This window comes from Dermacentor variabilis, chromosome 11 (assembly GCF_050947875.1).
Source record: "Dermacentor variabilis isolate Ectoservices chromosome 11, ASM5094787v1, whole genome shotgun sequence".
Classification (NCBI taxonomy): Eukaryota; Metazoa; Arthropoda; class Arachnida; order Ixodida; family Ixodidae; genus Dermacentor; species Dermacentor variabilis.
The window spans coordinates 11,076,779-11,097,889 of NC_134578.1; the positions used below are offsets into that span (position 1 = coordinate 11,076,779).

At 42.2% G+C, this 21,111-nt stretch overlaps 1 protein-coding gene across 1 annotated transcript in view; it reads left to right on the top strand.

Annotated features, from left to right (window-relative positions):
• The window catches only part of LOC142563655 (uncharacterized), a 67,845-nt gene that overhangs the window by 1,061 nt on the left and 45,673 nt on the right, over positions 1 to 21,111 (top strand). The window lies entirely within an intron of this gene.

Below are 21,111 nucleotides of genomic sequence, written 5' to 3' on the forward strand. Positions count from 1 at the left end.
GCCAGATTCCTCGAACTCCGTAGCGGCAATGGGGGGAGAAGAGGTCGCAGATAGGAAAAGATAATTCAACATTTCTTTCAAGCTTTGTTTACATGAAGGGAAACTCTTTTCGAAGCTATTGAGTAAAATTCCGCTTTTGTTTCAGCGTTATTCCACGCGCTTATACAACACCACGCGCGTGTCTGGTGGTGAGCGAATTGTGGCATGTGATGTACGGTGTCGAATACGGCGCGAATTCACACTGTATTAGATAAATTACGACTTCAAACTTCTAGTCTGTATCAAATCAAGAAGCCAGCATTTGACATTTCGCTCAGTTTGCTCGTTTTTTAAGAACCAGGTGAGGACGTCGTTGCTTAGGTACGATGAACAAGGACGGTTTGCGCTGGACCATACTTCGAGCTTTCTTGCGCATCTGCACGTTCGTGCGTTGGCTGAGGGTGGACAAATAAGTCAAAAACATACGTCGGCAGGATAAATGCAACTCACTCAGACTCACTCCCAAATTATATGTTTTCTGAGGACTCACTCGGACTCGTGCTCACCAAAATTCTGCTCAGCCAGGCTCACTCGTACTCACTCACTAGAATTCGATTTGACTTGCGTAATCTCACAAGCTCAGGCTTTATCTTGAATTGAACTCATCACTGGTCATAAGAGCTTCATACAAGACTAATGTACCGCACACACAGAGAGATTACAAACTCTAAACAATTAAAAAAATGTCTGCACAAGATGGCGGTGACGGCGTTAGCCTGTAACGCTTAGCCAGCAATTTTTCAGCTGAGCATCTCATACGTTGAAACATAGAAGCAAGTTACTCGCTTCCTGTAAACCGCAATGTTTTGTAAGAAACAAATATATGCGACGTGTGGACAGTGCTGGAATTATTTCCCTTCAAGTGCCCCTCACCAAGTCTGGCCATTTTGAGCTGACAAGCGCAGAACATATATTGCGGGATAAAGATCGTGTCTGCAGAGTATTACATCGCTACGCGCCGCGAAAAGATGTGAAATTTCAAACCGAACCCCGTTCTCGCGTCCGCCGCGCTCCAAGACGGAGGATGACGTACTCGTGTCCCTGTGCCCATAGAGTTTCCTACAAAAATTACTAGAGGCAACTCTCGCGCGGCAGTCGTTGTCCTACCATGGGAATGATGGCAAGTACATGGATTTATCTGATCTTCGTGCTTGTGGATTCAGATGTTCTTAAGGCTTTGTATATTACGCTATATAAATCTTATTTTCGTATATTTCAGCGCAATCTATATTCTTCGAAGTGCAGAAGACGCCGGGAACGCGTACAATTGCTATTAGTTGCAACCATTGAGCTTGTCCAGGAGGCCAAATCGAAGCGCGCCAAGCGTCTCAAGGCACTGGCATGCCCGCGATAAATTCATAAGGGCGTTTCATTCGCTTGTCGACACATGCGTTCGTGGCTTAATAGTTTCAATATCGGGCTTCTGTGCTAAAGCCCCTGTGTTCGAATCCAGCTGTCGCACAATTTTAATGATGCTTATTTAATTATTTATTACGCAATACACTGTGGAAAATGACGAGTTTACAAAGCCGTTTGAAGCCAAAAGGACGAAGTTTAGGCAAATCCATGACTTCCCATGATCGTACAACCGCTCCCATTGCAGCTCCTGTAGACACCAGCGCCAGAGTTCCTTCTAGTAATTCTTGTAGGAAACTATGCCTGTGCCTACGTACTCGAGTCCGCAGTGTGACATCGCTCGTGGTGACACGTGACTTAGAATTATTCAAGACGATATCTGTTATCTGTGCGATCTGTTGCTTGAATTGATGAGTTGTAGTTTAGAGAAAGCATAAAGCACACAAACGGAATGTCTGCGTGTTTTTTGCTTTACTTCGCACCGAAAAAAGAGAGGTACTTCCGCTTCGTCTGCTCGTTCCCATGGTCTTGCGGTCACGTGCGTAGGTACCGAAACTACGCCATTTTCTATCGTGCTCCAGCGCCCGTGATCATGCTCTGCGATCCGCTTGTTCTGCCTCAGTATTCGCGTAACACTTAATTAAACCGCTAGTCATGTTTCCTTGTGCACAGCGTGCAAAATCGTGCGATGCGCGAACGAGACAACAGCTCGCGCGCGACGCCGTCAGCGGAAATGCGTAGCGCCGGGAGAAAAAAAGCGAGGAGAAAAAAAAAAGTGAAGGCGGGGCCCGTGACCGTATGTGTCACGCGATCCTCGAGTTCCGGCATGGGAGAACGCAGGCAAGGAATTTCGCTTGCGGAGGCTAAACGAGGCGAGTGGAGAGGGAGTCTCGCTATGCAGTGGAGCCCGCCTGCTGAAATCGGGTTCGTGGCACTGAGATCCCGGCTATTAATGAGCCGACTTGACAAAATTTCGCGGCAGAACGCTCCCTAGAGGACACGTAACAACTTCCAGCGTATAACCGAAATTTGCTATGGGGCCTGGTGAGGGGCCCTTTAAGCGTAAATAAAATGTGCTGAAGTGATCTTTGAAAAAAATTATGGAAATTCTTATCCGAGTGTTTGTGCATGCGCACGTGCGCGCCGCGGCGTGCGCGTACGTTTTTTGGCAGTTCAGGATGAGCCCAGTCCTTTCCTCCTGGCACTGTGGGGCACGAAGGCTTGCCTCATGAACAAAAATTGACACTGCTAAAATTGTGCACAAGAAATTGACTGTAAAGTAATGCCACGTTTTAACCTACCGATTCACGATGGCACCGCAAAAAATCCGCCTCGCTGTCGTGATTTTTGAGTTGTCCTATAGATGGCGCTATAGGCGCTGACAAATCGCAAGTCCTGATCGGTCCAAAGAATCAACTGCAGTTTTGTCTGTGACATTACGCGGCATTATAAGTGCAGACGTGCAGTTCCAGCGCTGGCACTACTGACATCCATGTTTACTCGCAATCCCGATGAACGCGAAAGTCAAACACGTACGGAGGAGGAAAAAGGACTATGGAGGGAGCGTCACGCGACCATCTCGAAGCATAGTTATGGTGGCATAGTCATAAAAAATATAAAGGCTCATGATAAAAAGCCGATGAGCGCGCAGAGCGTGCCCGAGAGAATTGACCAGAGACCGAGAGACGAGGGCCGGCTTTGACGGAGGCGCCACTAAGAATTGCGCTTGCCAAACAATCTGTTTAAAAAGCCGGCGAGAGCGGACGGTCTAATCCCATACATATATCTCGCAGATAGACCACAGAGAGAAAGTGGTGGCGCGGCGTCAGAAGAGGCTGGCTCGCCTAGACCACCTGGGTAGGAATTGACAAAATTGTATTTGGACTAGCCGATCGATTTTCCTGATAGGGCACACGTAATCCCTTCGCTGTGAACTTGTGTTTGTTCCGATTGTGTGGTAGAATATATTGTAGCATTTAGAACAAGTGCTTTCGAGAGAACTTATTGGACATGGCTGAGACGATATTTTCTAGAGCTATATATAGGCTTATTTGTTTAGAAAATTAACTTGGTGCCTATGCGGTTATTCATCGCTTAAATCGGTATCAGCGCGTGCGTGGCGCGTTATTTATGCGAATAATAATCGCTTCGGAGAAAACTTATTTTCCACGCCTGAGATGATATTTTCATGGCCTTACATATTATTTCGAGAAATATATTCAGTGCCCATTACTCTATTTATCGCGTGATTCGGCGTTAGCGCATGCGTGGGGAGTGATATGAGAAGAACGAACGCATTAGAGGTAACTTATTTTCCCTCGCGGAAACGCACATTTTCATGGGCTATAGGCTTACTGCTTTTTCATTTTTTTCGAGAAAATTATTATCGGCCAAGTCGTTCATTTATCGCGTGATTCGGTGTTAGCGCATGCGAGGGGAGTGATATATGAGAAGAACGAACGCTTTAGAGGCAACTTATTTTTCCTCCCGGAAACGCAAATATTCATTGGCTATATGCTTACTGTTTTAGGCGTACAGGCGCTTTCGAGACACTTTATTTTTCGTCGTAAAAATGATATTTTCATGGGCTATAGGCTTAGTGTTTTTTCCATTTATGAGGGGAAATTATTCTTTGCCGGATCGTTTATTTATCGCGTTAAACGGCGTCTACGCATGCCCGGGGACTGACATAAGCGGAGTACAGGCGCTTTCGATGCACTTTATTTTTCGTCGAAAAAATGATATTTTCATGGGCTATAGGCTTACTGTTTTTTCCATTTCTGGGGGAAAATTATTTTTTGACAGATCGTTTATTTATCGCGTTAAACGGCGTCTACGCATGCCCGGGGACTGATATATGTGAAGTACAGGCGCTTTCGAAACACTTTATTTTTCGTCGAAAAAATGATATTTTCATGGGCTATAGGCTTAGTGTTTTTTCCATTTCTGGGGGAAAATTATTCTTTGCCGGATCGTTTATTTATCGCGTTAAAAGGCGTCTACGCATGCCCGGGGACTGATATAAGCAGAGTACAGGCGCTTTCGATGCACTTTATTTTTCGTCGAAAAAATGATATTTTCATGGGCTATAGGCTTACTGTTTTTTCCATTTCTGGGGGAAAATTATTCTTTGCCGGATCGTTTATTTATCGGGTTAAACGGCGTCTACGCATGCCCGGGGACTGATATATGCGGAGTTCAGGCGCTTTCGATGCACTTTATTTTTCGTCGAAAAAATGATATTTTCATGGGCTATAGGCTTAGTGTTTTTTCCATTTCTGGGGGAAAATTATTCTTTGCCGGATCGTTTATTTATCGCGTTAAAAGGCGTCTACGCATGCCCGGGGACTGATATAAGCGGAGTACAGGCGCTTTCGATGCACTTTATTTTTCGTCGAAAAAATGATATTTTCATGGGCTATAGGCTTACTGTTTTTTCCATTTTGGGGGGAAATTATTCTTTGACGGATCGTTTATTTATCGCGTTAAACGGCGTCTACGCATGCCCGGGGACTGATATATGCGGAGTACAGGCGCTTTCGAGACACTTTATTTTTCGTCGAAAAAATGATATCTTCATGGGCTATAATAGGCTTAGTGTTTTTCCCATTTTGGGGGGAAAATTATTCTTTGCCGGATCGTTTATTTATCGCGTTAAACGGCGTCTACGCATGCCCGGGGACTGATATATGCGGAGTACAGGCGCTTTCGAGACACTTTATTTTTCGTCGAAAAAATGATATTTTCATGGGCTATAGGCTTAGTGTTTTTTCCATTTCTGGGGGAAAATTATTCTTTGCCGGATCGTTTATTTATCGCGTTAAAAGGCGTCTACGCATGCCCGGGGACTGATATAAGCGGAGTACAGGCGCTTTCGATGCACTTTATTTTTCGTCGAAAAAATGATATTTTCATGGGCTATAGGCTTAGTGTTTTTTCCATTTCTGGGGGAAAATTATTTTATGACAGATCGTTTATTTATCGCGTTAAACGTCGTCTACGCATGCCCGGGGACTGATATAAGCGGAGTACAGGCGCTTTCGAAACACTTTATTTTTCGTCGAAAAAATTATATTTTCATGGGCTATAGGCTGTGTTTTTTCCATTTCTGGGGGAAAATTATTCTTTGCCGGATCGTTTATTTATCGCGTTAAAAGGCGTCTACGCATGCCCGGGGACTGATATATGTGAAGTACAGGCGCTTTCGAAACACTTTATTTTTCGTCGAAAAAATGATATTTTCATGGGCTATAGGCTTAGTGTTTTTTCCATTTCTCGGGGAAAATTATTCTTTGCCGGATCGTTTATTTATCGCGTTAAAAGGCGTCTACGCATGCCCGGGGACTGATATAAGCGGAGTACAGGCGCTTTCGATGCACTTTATTTTTCGTCGAAAAAATGATATTTTCATGGGCTATAGGCTTAGTGTTTTTCCCATTTTGGGGGGAAAATTATTCTTTGACGGATCGTTTATTTATCGCGTTAAACGGCGTCTACGCATGCCCGGGGACTGATATATGCGGAGTACAGGCGCTTTCGAGACACTTTATTTTTCGTCGAAAAAATGATATTTTCATGGGCTATAGGCTTACTGTTTTTCCCATTTTGGGGGGAAAATTATTCTTTGACGGATCGTTTATTTATCGCGTTAAACGGCGTCTACGCATGCCCGGGGACTGATATATGCGGAGTACAGGCGCTTTCGAGACACCTTATTTTTCGTCGAAAAAATGATCTTTACATGGGCTATAGGCTTAGTGTTTTTCCCATTTTGGGGGGAAAATTATTCTTGGCCGGATCGTTTATTTACCGCGTTAAACGGCGTCTACGCATGCCCGGGGACTGATATATGTGGAGTACAGGCGCTTTCGAAACACTTTATTTTTCGTCGAAAAAATGATATTTTCATGGGCTATAGGCTTAGTGTTTTTCCCATTTTGGGGGGAAAATTATTCTTTGCCGGATCGTTTATTTATCGCGTTAAAAGGCGTCTACGCATGCCCGGGGACTGATATAAGCGGAGTACAGGCGCTTTCGATGCACTTTATTTTTCGTCGAAAAAATGATATTTTCATGGGCTATAGGCTTAGTGTTTTTTCCATTTCTGGGGGAAAATTATTCTTTGCCGGATCGTTTATTTATCGCGTTAAAAGGCGTCTACGCATGCCCGGGGACTGATATAAGCGGAGTACAGGCGCTTTCGATGCACTTTATTTTTCGTCGAAAAAATGATATTTTCATGGGCTATAGGCTTAGTGTTTTTTCCATTTCTGGGGGAAAATTATTTTATGACAGATCGTTTATTTATCGCGTTAAACGTCGTCTACGCATGCCCGGGGACTGATATAAGCGGAGTACAGGGGCTTTCGAAACACTTTATTTTTCGTCGAAAAAATGATATTTTCATGGGCTATAGGCTTAGTGTTTTTTCCATTTCTGGGGGAAAATTATTCTTTGCCGGATCGTTTATTTATCGCGTTAAAAGGCGTCTACGCATGCCCGGGGACTGATATATGCGGAGTTCAGGCGCTTTCGACGCACTTTATTTTTCGTCGAAAAAATGATATTTTCATGGGCTATAGGCTTACTGTTTTTCCCATTTTGGGGGGAAAATTATTCTTTGACGGATCGTTTATTTATCGCGTTAAAAGGCGTCTACGCATGCCCGGGGACTGATATAAGCGGAGTACAGGCGCTTTCGATGCACTTTATTTTTCGTCGAAAAAATGATATTTTCATGGGCTATAGGCTTACTGTTTTTTTCCATTTTGGGGGGAAAATTATTCTTTGACGGATCGTTTATTTATCGCGTTAAACGGCGTCTACGCATGCCCGGGTACTGATATATGCGGAGTACAGGCGCTTTCGAGACACCGTATTTTTCGTCGAAAAAATGATCTTTACATGGGCTATAGGCTTAGTGTTTTTCCCATTTTGGGGGGAAAATTATTCTTGGCCGGATCGTTTATTTACCGCGTTAAACGGCGTCTACGCATGCCCGGGGACTGATATATGTGGAGTACAGGCGCTTTCGAAACACTTTATTTTTCGTCGAAAAAATTATATTTTCATGGGCTATAGGCTTAGTGTTTTTCCCATTTTGGGGGGAAAATTATTCTTTGCCGGATCGTTTATTTATCGCGTTAAAAGGCGTCTACGCATGCCCGGGGACTGATATAAGCGGAGTACAGGCGCTTTCGATGCACTTTATTTTTCGTCGAAAAAATGATATTTTCATGGGCTATAGGCTTAGTGTTTTTTCCATTTCTGGGGGAAAATTATTTTATGACAGATCGTTTATTTATCGCGTTAAACGTCGTCTACGCATGCCCGGGGACTGATATAAGCGGAGTACAGGGGCTTTCGAAACACTTTATTTTTCGTCGAAAAAATGATATTTTCATGGGCTATAGGCTTAGTGTTTTTTCCATTTCTGGGGGAAAATTATTCTTTGCCGGATCGTTTATTTATCGCGTTAAAAGGCGTCTACGCATGCCCGGGGACTGATATATGCGGAGTACAGGCGCTTTCGAGACGCTTTATTTTTCGTCGAAAAAATGATATTTTCATGGGCTATAGGCTTAGTGTTTTTCCCATTTTGAAGGAAAAATTATTCTTTGCCGGATCGTTTATTTATCGCGTTAAACGGCGTCTACGCATGCCCGGGGACTGATATATGCGGAGTACAGGCGCTTTCGAGACACTTTATTTTTCGTCGAAAAAATGATATTTTCATGGGCTATAGGCTTAGTGTTTTTTCCATTTCTGGGGGAAAATTATTCTTTGCCGGATCGTTTATTTATCGCGTTAAAAGGCGTCTACGCATGCCCGGGGACTGATATAAGCGGAGTACAGGCGCTTTCGATGCACTTTATTTTTCGTCGAAAAAATGATATTTTCATGGGCTATAGGCTTAGTGTTTTTCCCATTTTGGGGGGAAAATTATTCTTTGACGGATCGTTTATTTATCGCGTTAAACGGCGTCTACGCATGCCCGGGGACTGATATATGGGGAGTACAGGCGCTTTCGAGACACTTTATTTTTCGTCGAAAAAATGATATTTTCATGGGCTATAGGCTTACTGTTTTTCCCATTTTGGGGGGAAAATTATTCTTTGACGGATCGTTTATTTATCGCGTTAAACGGCGTCTACGCATGCCCGGGGACTGATATATGCGGAGTACAGGCGCTTTCGAGACACCTTATTTTTCGTCGAAAAAATGATCTTTACATGGGCTATAGGCTTAGTGTTTTTCCCATTTTGGGGGGAAAATTATTCTTGGCCGGATCGTTTATTTACCGCGTTAAACGGCGTCTACGCATGCCCGGGGACTGATATATGTGGAGTACAGGCGCTTTCGAAACACTTTATTTTTCGTCGAAAAAATGATATTTTCATGGGCTATAGGCTTAGTGTTTTTCCCATTTTGGGGGGAAAATTATTCTTTGCCGGATCGTTTATTTATCGCGTTAAAAGGCGTCTACGCATGCCCGGGGACTGATATAAGCGGAGTACAGGCGCTTTCGATGCACTTTATTTTTCGTCGAAAAAATGATATTTTCATATAGGCTTAGTGTTTTTTCCATTTCTGGGGGAAGATTATTTTATGACAGATCGTTTATTTATCACGTTAAACGTCGTCTACGCATGCCCGGGGACTGATATAAGCGGAGTACAGGGGCTTTCGAAACACTTTATTTTTCGTCGAAAAAATGATATTTTCATGGGCTATAGGCTTAGTGTTTTTTCCATTTCTGGGGGAAAATTATTCTTTGCCGGATCGTTTATTTATCGCGTTAAAAGGCGTCTACGCATGCCCGGGGACTGATATATGTGAAGTACAGGCGCTTTCGAAACACTTTATTTTTCGTCGAAAAAATGATATTTTCATGGGCTATAGGCTTAGTGTTTTTTCCATTTCTGGGGGAAAATTATTCTTTGCCGGATCGTTTATTTATCGCGTTAAAAGGCGTCTACGCATGCCCGGGGACTGATATAAGCGGAGTACAGGCGCTTTCGATGCACTTTATTTTTCGTCGAAAAAATGATATTTTTATGGGCTATAGGCTTACTGTTTTTTCCATTTCTGGGGGAAAATTATTCTTTGCCGGATCGTTTATTTATCGCGTTAAACGGCGTCTACGCATGCCCGGGGACTGATATATGCGGAGTTCAGGCGCTTTCGATGCACTTTATTTTTCGTCGAAAAAATTATATTTTCATGGGCTATAGGCTTAGTGTTTTTTCCATTTCTGGGGGAAAATTATTCTTTGCCGGATCGTTTATTTATCGCGTTAAAAGGCGTCTACGCATGCCCGGGGACTGATATAAGCGGAGTACAGGCGCTTTCGATGCACTTTATTTTTCGTCGAAAAAATGATATTTTCATGGGCTATAGGCTTACTGTTTTTCCCATTTTGGGGGGAAAATTATTCTTTGACGGATCGTTTATTTATCGCGTTAAACGGCGTCTACGCATGCCCGGGGACTGATATATGCGGAGTACAGGCGCTTTCGAGACACCTTATTTTTCGTCGAAAAAATGATCTTTACATGGGCTATAGGCTTAGTGTTTTTCCCATTTTGGGGGGAAAATTATTCTTGGCCGGATCGTTTATTTATCGCGTTAAACGTCGTCTACGCATGCCCGGGGACTGATATAAGCGGAGTACAGGGGCTTTCGAAACACTTTATTTTTCGTCGAAAAAATGATATTTTCATGGGCTATAGGCTTAGTGTTTTTTCCATTTCTGGGGGAAAATTATTCTTTGCCAGATCGTTTATTTATCGCGTTAAAAGGCGTCTACGCATGCCCGGGGACTGATATATGTGAAGTACAGGCGCTTTCGAAACACTTTATTTTTCGTCGAAAAAATGATATTTTCATGGGCTATAGGCTTAGTGTTTTTTCCATTTCTGGGGGAAAATTATTCTTTGCCGGATCGTTTATTTATCGCGTTAAAAGGCGTCTACGCATGCCCGGGGACTGATATAAGCGGAGTACAGGCGCTTTCGATGCACTTTATTTTTCGTCGAAAAAATGATATTTTCATGGGCTATAGGCTTACTGTTTTTTCCATTTCTGGGGGAAAATTATTCTTTGCCGGATCGTTTATTTATCGCGTTAAACGGCGTCTACGCATGCCCGGGGACTGATATATGCGGAGTTCAGGCGCTTTCGATGCACTTTATTTTTCGTCGAAAAAATTATATTTTCATGGGCGCTTAGTGTTTTTTCCATTTCTGGGGGAAAATTATTCTTTGCCGGATCGTTTATTTATCGCGTTAAAAGGCGTCTACGCATGCCCGGGGACTGATATATGCGGAGTACAGGCGCTTTCGAGACACTTTATTTTTCGTCGAAAAAATGATATTTTCATGGGCTATAGGCTTAGTGTTTTTCCCATTTTGGGGGGAAAATTATTCTTTGCCGGATCGTTTATTTATCGCGTTAAACGGCGTCTACGCATGCCCGGGGACTGATATATGCGGAGTACAGGCGCTTTCGAGACACTTTATTTTTCGTCGAAAAAATGATATTTTCATGGGCTATAGGCTTAGTGTTTTTTCCATTTCTGGGGGAAAATTATTCTTTGCCGGATCGTTTATTTATCGCGTTAAAAGGCGTCTACGCATGCCCGGGGACTGATATAAGCGGAGTACAGGCGCTTTCGATGCACTTTATTTTTCGTCGAAAAAATGATATTTTCATATAGGCTTAGTGTTTTTTCCATTTCTGGGGGAAGATTATTTTATGACAGATCGTTTATTTATCGCGTTAAACGTCGTCTACGCATGCCCGGGGACTGATATAAGCGGAGTACAGGGGCTTTCGAAACACTTTATTTTTCGTCGAAAAAATGATATTTTCATGGGCTATAGGCTTAGTGTTTTTTCCATTTCTGGGGGAAAATTATTCTTTGCCGGATCGTTTATTTATCGCGTTAAAAGGCGTCTACGCATGCCCGGGGACTGATATATGTGAAGTACAGGCGCTTTCGAAACACTTTATTTTTCGTCGCAAAAATGATATTTTCATGGGCTATAGGCTTACTGTTTTTTCCATTTCTGGGGGAAAATTATTCTTTGCCGGATCGTTTATTTATCGCGTTAAACGGCGTCTACGCATGCCCGGGGACTGATATATGCGGAGTTCAGGCGCTTTCGATGCACTTTATTTTTCGTCGAAAAAATGTTATTTTCATGGGCTATAGGCTTAGTGTTTTTTCCATTTCTGGGGGAAAATTATTCTTTGCCGGATCGTTTATTTATCGCGTTAAAAGGCGTCTACGCATGCCCGGGGACTGATATATGCGGAGTACAGGCGCTTTCGAGACACTTTATTTTTCGTCGAAAAAATGATATTTTCATGGGCTATAGGCTTAGTGTTTTTCCCATTTTGGGGGGAAAATTATTCTTTGCCGGATCGTTTATTTATCGCGTTAAACGGCGTCTACGCATGCCCGGGGACTGATATATGCGGAGTTCAGGCGCTTTCGAGACACTTTATTTTTCGTCGAAAAAATGATATTTTCATGGGCTATATAGGCTTACTGTTTTTTCCATTTCTGGAGGAAAATTATTCTTTGCCTGATCGTGTATTTATCGCGTTAAATGGCGTCTACACATGCCCGGGACTGATATAAGCGGAGTACAGGCGCTTTCGAAACACTTTATTTTTCGTCGAAAAAATGATATTTTCATGGGCTATAGGCTTACTGTCTTTTCCATTTCTGGGGGAAAATTATTATTTGCCGGATCGTTTATTTATCGCGTTAAACAGCGTCTACGCATGCCCGGGGACTGATATAAGCGGAGTACAGGCGCTTTCGAAACACTTTATTTTTCGACGATAAAATGATATTTTCATGGGCTATAGGCTTACATTTTTTTCCATTTCTGGAGGAAAATTATTCTTTGCCGGATCGTTTATTTATCGCGTTAAACGGCGTCTACGCATGCGCGGGCACTGATATATGCGGAGTGCAGGCGCTTTCGAAACACTTTATTTTTCGTCGAAAAAATGATATTTTCATGGGCTATAAGGCTTACATTTTTTTCATTTCTGGAGGAAAATTATTCTTTGCCTGATCGTTTATTTATCGCGTTAAAAGGCGTCTACGCATGCCCGGGGACTGATATAAGCGGAGTACAGGCGCTTTCGATGCACTTTATTTTTCGTCGAAAAAATGATATTTTCATGGGCTATAGGCTTAGTGTTTTTTCCATTTCTGGGGGAAAATTATTTTATGACAGATCGTTTATTTATCGCGTTAAACGTCGTCTACGCATGCCCGGGGACTGATATAAGCGGAGTACAGGCGCTTTCGAAAACTTTATTTTTCGTCGAAAAAATGATATTTTCATGGGCTATAGGCTTAGTGTTTTTTCCATTTCTGGGGGAAAATTATTCTTTGCCGGATCGTTTATTTATCGTGTTAAAAGGCGTCTACGCATGCCCGGGGACTGATATATGTGAAGTACAGGCGCTTTCGAAACACTTTATTTTTCGTCGAAAAAATGATATTTTCATGGGCTATAGGCTTAGTGTTTTTTCCATTTCTGGCTGAAAATTATTCTTTGCCGGATCGTTTATTTATCGCGTTAAAAGGCGTCTACGTATGCCCGGGGACTGATATAAGCGGAGTACAGGCGCTTTGGATGCACTTTATTTTTCGTCGAAAAAATGATATTTTCATGGGCTTAGGCTTACTGTTTTTTCCATTTCTGGACGAAAATTATTCTTTGCCGGATCGTTTATTTATCGCGTTAAACGGCGTCTACGCATGCCCGGGGACTGATATATGCGGAGTTCAGGCGCTTTCGATGCACTTTATTTTTCGTCGAAAAAATGATATTTTGATGGGCTTTAGGCTTAGTGTTTTTTTCCATTTCTGGGGGAAAATTATTCTTTGCCGGATCGTTTATTTATCGCGTTAAAAGGTGTCTACGCATGCCCGGGGACTGATATATGCGGAGTACAGGCGCTTTCGAGACGCTTTATTTTTCGTCGAAAAAATGATATTTTCATGGGCTATAGGCTTAGTGTTTTTCCCATTTTGAACGAAAAATTATTCTTTGCCGGATCGTTTATTTATCGCGTTAAACGGCGTCTACGCATGCCCGGGGACTGATATATGCAGAGTACAGGCGCTTTCGAGACACTTTATTTTTCGTCGAAAAAATGATATTTTCATGGGCTATAGGCTTACTGTTTTTTCCATTTTGGGGGGAAAATTATTCTTTGACGGATCGTTTATTTATCGCGTTAAACGGCGTCTACGCATGCCCGGGGACTGATATATGCGGAGTACAGGCGCTTTCGAGACACTTTATTTTTCGTCGAAAAAATGATATTTTCATGGGCTATATAGGCTTAGTGTTTTTCCCATTTTGGGGGGAAAATTATTCTTTGCCGGATCGTTTATTTATCGCGTTAAACGGCGTCTACGCATGCCCGGGGACTGATATATGCGGAGTACAGGCGCTTTCGAGACACTTTATTTTTCGTCGAAAAAATGATATTTTCATGGGCTATAGGCTTAGTGTTTTTTCCATTTCTGGGGGAAAATTATTCTTTGCCGGATCGTTTATTTATCGCGTTGAAAGGCGTCTACGCATGCCCGGGGACTGATATAAGCGGAGTACAGGCGCTTTCGATGCACTTTATTTTTCGTCGAAAAAATGATATTTTCATGGGCTATAGGCTTACTGTTTTTTCCATTTCTGGACGAAAATTATTCTTTGCCGGATCGTTTATTTATCGCGTTAAACGGCGTCTACGCATGCCCGGGGACTGATATATGCGGAGTTCAGGCGCTTTCGATGCACTTTATTTTTCGTCGAAAAAATGATATTTTCATGGGCTTTAGGCTTAGTGTTTTTTCCATTTCTGGGGGAAAATTATTCTTTGCCGGATCGTTTATTTATCGCGTTAAAAGGCGTCTACGCATGCCCAGGGACTGATATATGCGGAGTACAGGCGCTTTCGAGACGCTTTATTTTTCGTCGAAAAAATGATATTTTCATGGGCTATAGGCTTAGTGTTTTTCCCATTTTGAAGGAAAAATTATTCTTTGCCGGATCGTTTATTTATCGCGTTAAACGTCGTCTACGCATGCCCGGGGACTGATATAAGCGGAGTACAGGCGCTTTCGAAACACTTTATTTTTCGTCGAAAAAATGATATTTTCATGGGCTATAGGCTTAGTGTTTTTTCCATTTCTGGCTGAAAATTATTCTTTGCCGGATCGTTTATTTATCGCGTTAAAAGGCGTCTACGTATGCCCGGGGACTGATATAAGCGGAGTACAGGCGCTTTGGATGCACTTTATTTTTCGTCGAAAAAATGATATTTTAATGGGCTATAGGCTTACTGTTTTTTCCATTTCTGGACGAAAATTATTCTTTGCCGGATCGTTTATTTATCGCGTTAAACGGCGTCTACGCATGCCCGGGGACTGATATATGCGGAGTTCAGGCGCTTTCGATGCACTTTATTTTTCGTCGAAAAAATGATATTTTGATGGGCTTTATTAGGCTTAGTGTTTTTTCCATTTCTGGGGGAAAATTATTCTTTGCCGGATCGTTTATTTATCGCGTTAAAAGGTGTCTACGCATGCCCGGGGACTGATATATGCGGAGTACAGGCGCTTTCGAGACGCTTTATTTTTCGTCGAAAAAATGATATTTTCATGGGCTATAGGCTTAGTGTTTTTCCCATTTTGAAGGAAAAATTATTCTTTGCCGGATCGTTTATTTATCGCGTTAAACGGCGTCTACGCATGCCCGGGGACTGATATATGCGGAGTACAGGCGCTTTCGAGACACTTTATTTTTCGTCGAAAAAATGATATTTTCATGGGCTATAGGCTTACTGTTTTTTCCATTTTGGGGGGAAAATTATTCTTTGACGGATCGTTTATTTATCGCGTTAAACGGCGTCTACGCATGCCCGGGGACTGATATATGCGGAGTACAGGCGCTTTCGAGACACTTTATTTTTCGTCGAAAAAATGATATTTTCATGGGCTATATAGGCTTAGTGTTTTTCCCATTTTGGGGGGAAAATTATTCTTTGCCGGATCGTTTATTTATCGCGTTAAACGGCGTCTACGCATGCCCGGGGACTGATATATGCGGAGTACAGGCGCTTTCGAGACACTTTATTTTTCGTCGAAAAAATGATATTTTCATGGGCTATAGGCTTAGTGTTTTTTCCATTTCTGGGGGAAAATTATTCTTTGCCGGATCGTTTATTTATCGCGTTAAAAGGCGTCTACGCATTCCCGGGGACTGATATAAGCGGAGTACAGGCGCTTTCGACGCACTTTATTTTTCGTCGAAAAAATGATAGTTTCATGGGCTATAGGCTTAGTGTTTTTTCCATTTCTGGGGGAAAATTATTTTATGACAGATCGTTTTTTTATCGCGTTAAACGTCGTCTACGCATGCCCGGGGACTGATATAAGCGGAGTACAGGCGCTTTCGAAACACTTTATTTTTCGTCGAAAAAATTATATTTTCATGGGCTTATAGGCTTAGTGTTTTTTCCATTTCTGGGGGAAAATTATTCTTTGCCGGATCGTTTATTTATCGCGTTGAAAGGCGTCTACGCATGCCCGGGGACTGATATAAGCGGAGTACAGGCGCTTTCGATGCACTTTATTTTTCGTCGAAAAAATGATATTTTCATGGGCTATAGGCTTACTGTTTTTTCCATTTCTAGACGAAAATTATTCTTTGCCGGATCGTTTATTTATCGCGTTAAACGGCGTCTACGCATGCCCGGGGACTGATATATGCGGAGTTCAGGCGCTTTCGATGCACTTTATTTTTCGTCGAAAAAATGATATTTTCATGGGCTTTAGGCTTAGTGTTTTTTCCATTTCTGGGGGAAAATTATTCTTTGCCGGATCGTTTATTTATCGCGTTAAAAGGCGTCTACGCATGCCCAGGGACTGATATATGCGGAGTACAGGCGCTTTCGAGACGCTTTATTTTTCGTCGAAAAAATGATATTTTCATGGGCTATAGGCTTAGTGTTTTTCCCATTTTGAAGGAAAAATTATTCTTTGCCGGATCGTTTATTTATCGCGTTAAACGGCGTCTACGCATGCCCGGGGACTGATATATGCGGAGTACAGGCGCTTTCGAGACACTTTATTTTTCGTCGAAAAAATGATATTTTCATGGGCTATAGGCTTAGTGTTTTTTCCATTTCTGGGGGAAAATTATTCTTTGCCGGATCGTTTATTTATCGCGTTAAGAGGCGTCTACGCATGCCCGGGGACTGATATAAGCGGAGTACAGGCGTTTTCGATGCACTTTATTTTTCGTCGAAAAAATGATAGTTTCATGGGCTATAGGCTTAGTGTTTTTTCCATTTCTGGGGGAAAATTATTTTATGACAGATCGTTTATTTATCGCGTTAAACGTCGTCTACGCATGCCCGGGGACTGATATAAGCGGAGTACAGGCGCTTTCGAAACACTTTATTTTTCGTCGAAAAAATGATATTTTCATGGGCTATAGGCTTAGTGTTTTTCCCATTTTGGGAGGAAAATTATTCTTTGCCGGATCGTTTATTTATCGCGTTAAACGGCGTCTACGCATGCCCGGGGACTGATATATGCGGAGTACAGGCGCTTTCGAGACACTTTATTTTTCGTCGAAAAAATTATATTTTCATGGGCTATAGGCTTAGTGTTTTTTCCATTTCTGGGGGAAAATTATTCTTTGCCGGATCGTTTATTTATCGCGTTGAAAGGCGTCTACGCATGCCCGGGGACTGATATAAGCGGAGTACAGGCGCTTTCGATGCACTTTATTTTTCGTCGAAAAAATGATATTTTCATGGGCTATATATAGGCTTAGTGTTTTTTCCATTTCTGGGGGGAAATTATTCTTTGCCGGATCGTTTATTTATCGCGTTAAAAGGCGTCTACGCATGCCCGGGGACTGATATAAGCGGAGTACAGGCGCTTTCGAAACACTTTATATTTCGTCGAAAAAAATGATATTTTCATGGGCTATAGGCTTAGTGTTTTTTCCATTTCTGGGGGAAAATTATTCTTTGCCGGATCGTTTATTTATCGCGTTAAAAGGCGTCTACGCATGCCCGGGGACTGATATATGCGGAGTTCAGGCGCTTTCGATGCACTTTATTTTTCGTCGAAAAAATGATATTTTCATGGTCTATAGGCTTAGTGTTTTTCCCATTTTGGGGGGAAAATTATTCTTTGACGGATCGTTTATTTATCGCGTTAAACGGCGTCTACGCATGCCCGGGGACTGATATATGCGGAGTACAGGCGCTTTCGAGACACCTTATTTTTCGTCGAAAAAATGATATTTACATGGGCTATAGGCTTAGTGTTTTTCCCATTTTGGGGGGAAAATTATTCTTGGCCGGATCGTTTATTTACCGCGTTAAACGGCGTCTACGCATGCCCGGGGACTGATATATGTGGAGTACAGGCGCTTTCGAAACACTTTATTTTTCGTCGAAAAAATGATATTTTCATGGGCTTTAGGCTTAGTGTTTTTTCCATTTCTGGGGGAAAATTATTCTTTGCCGGATCGTTTATTTATCGCGTTAAAAGGCGTCTACGCATGCCCGGGGACTGATATATGCGGAGTACAGGCGCTTTCGAGACGCTTTATTTTTCGTCGAAAAAATGATATTTTCATGGGCTATAGGCTTAGTGTTTTTCCCATTTTGAAGGAAAAATTATTCTTTGCCGGATCGTTTATTTATCGCGTTAAACGGCGTCTACGCATGCCCGGGGACTGATATATGCGGAGTACAGGCGCTTTCGAGACACTTTATTTTTCGTCGAAAAAATGATATTTTCATGGGCTATAGGCTTAGTGTTTTTTCCATTTCTGGGGGAAAATTATTCTTTGCCGGATCGTTTATTTATCGCGTTAAGAGGCGTCTACGCATGCCCGGGGACTGATATAAGCGGAGTACAGGCGTTTTCGATGCACTTTATTTTTCGTCGAAAAAATGATAGTTTCATGGGCTATAGGCTTAGTGTTTTTTCCATTTCTGGGGGAAAATTATTTTATGACAGATCGTTTATTTATCGCGTTAAACGTCGTCTACGCATGCCCGGGGACTGATATAAGCGGAGTACAGGCGCTTTCGAAACACTTTATTTTTCGTCGAAAAAATGATATTTTCATGGGCTATAGGCTTAGTGTTTTTCCCATTTTGGGGGGAAAATTATTCTTTGCCGGATCGTTTATTTATCGCGTTAAACGGCGTCTACGCATGCCCGGGGACTGATATATGCGGAGTACAGGCGCTTTCGAGACACTTTATTTTTCGTCGAAAAAATTATATTTTCATGGGCTATAGGCTTAGTGTTTTTTCCATTTCTGGGGGAAAATTATTCTTTGCCGGATCGTTTATTTATCGCGTTGAAAGGCGTCTACGCATGCCCGGGGACTGATATAAGCGGAGTACAGGCGCTTTCGATGCACTTTATTTTTCGTCGAAAAAATGATATTTTCATGGGCTATATATAGGCTTAGTGTTTTTTCCATTTCTGGGGGGAAATTATTCTTTGCCGGATCGTTTATTTATCGCGTTAAAAGGCGTCTACGCATGCCCGGGGACTGATATAAGCGGAGTACAGGCGCTTTCGAAACACTTTATATTTCGTCGAAAAAAATGATATTTTCATGGGCTATAGGCTTAGTGTTTTTTCCATTTCTGGGGGAAAATTATTCTTTGCCGGATCGTTTATTTATCGCGTTAAAAGGCGTCTACGCATGCCCGGGGACTGATATATGCGGAGTTCAGGCGCTTTCGATGCACTTTATTTTTCGTCGAAAAAATGATATTTTCATGGTCTATAGGCTTAGTGTTTTTCCCATTTTGGGGGGAAAATTATTCTTTGACGGATCGTTTATTTATCGCGTTAAACGGCGTCTACGCATGCCCGGGGACTGATATATGCGGAGTACAGGCGCTTTCGAGACACCTTATTTTTCGTCGAAAAAATGATATTTACATGGGCTATAGGCTTAGTGTTTTTCCCATTTTGGGGGGAAAATTATTCTTGGCCGGATCGTTTATTTACCGCGTTAAACGGCGTCTACGCATGCCCGGGGACTGATATATGTGGAGTACAGGCGCTTTCGAAACACTTTATTTTTCGTCGAAAAAATGATATTTTCATGGGCTATAGGATTAGTGTTTTTTCCATTTCTGGGGGAAAATTATTCTTTGCCGGATCGTTTATTTATCGCGTTAAAAGGCGTCTACGCATGCCCGGGGACTGATATAAGCGGAGTACAGGCGCTTTCGATGCACTTTATTTTTCGTCGAAAAAATGATATTTTCATGGGCTATAGGCTTAGTGTTTTTTCCATTTCTGGGGGAAAATTATTTTATGACAGATCGTTTATTTATCGCGTTAAACGTCGTCTACGCATGCCCGGGGACTGATATAAGCGGAGTACAGGCGCTTTCGAAACACTTTATTTTTCGTCGAAAAAATGATATTTTCATGGGCTATAGGCTTAGTGTTTTTTCCATTTCTGGGGGAAAATTATTCTTTGCCGGATCGTTTATTTATCGCGTTAAAAGGCGTCTACGCATGCCCGGGGACTGATATATGTGAAGTACAGGCGCTTTCGAAACACTTTATTTTTCGTCGAAAAAATGATATTTTCATGGGCTATAGGCTTAGTGTTTTTTCCATTTCTGGGGGAAAATTATTCTTTGCCGGATCGTTTATTTATCGCGTTAAAAGGCGTCTACGCATGCCCGGGGACTGATATAAGCGGAGTACAGGCGCTTTCGATGCACTTTATTTTTCGTCGAAAAAATGATATTTTCATGGGCTATAGGCTTACTGTTTTTTCCATTTCTGGGGGAAAATTATTCTTTGCCGGATCGTTTATTTATCGCGTTAAACGGCGTCTACGCATGCCCGGGGACTGATATATGCGGAGTACAGGCGCTTTCGAGACACTTTATTTTTCGTCGGAAAAATTATATTTTCATGGCTATATAGGCTTAGTGTTTTTTCCATTTCTGGGGGAAAATTATTTTATGACAGATCGTTTATTTATCGCGTTAAACGGCGTCTACGCATGCCCGGGGACTGATATATGCGGAGTACAGGCGCTTTCGAGACACTTTATTTTTCGTCGAAAAAATGATATTTTCATGGGCTATAGGCTTAGTGTTTTTTCCATTTCTGGGGGAAAATTATTTTATGACAGATCGTTTATTTATCGCGTTAAACGTCGTCTACGCATGCCCGGGGACTGATATAAGCGGAGTACAGGCGCTTTCGAAACACTTTATTTTTCGTCGAAAAAATGATATTTTCATGGGCTTAGTGTTTTTTCCATTTCTGGGGGAAAATTATTCTTTGCCGGATCGTTTATTTATCGCGTTAAAAGGCGTCTACGCATGCCCGGGGACTGATATATGTGAAGTACAGGCGCTTTCGAAACACTTTATTTTTCGTCGTAAAAATGATATTTTCATGGGCTATAGGCTTAGTGTTTTTTCCATTTCTGGGGGAAAATAATTCTTTGCCGGATCGTTTATTTATCGCGTTAAAAGGCGTCTACGCATGCCCGGGGACTGATATAAGCGGAGTACAGGCGCTTTCGATGCACTTTATTTTTCGTCGAAAAAATGATATTTTCATGGGCTATAGGCTTACTGTTTTTTCCATTTCTGGGG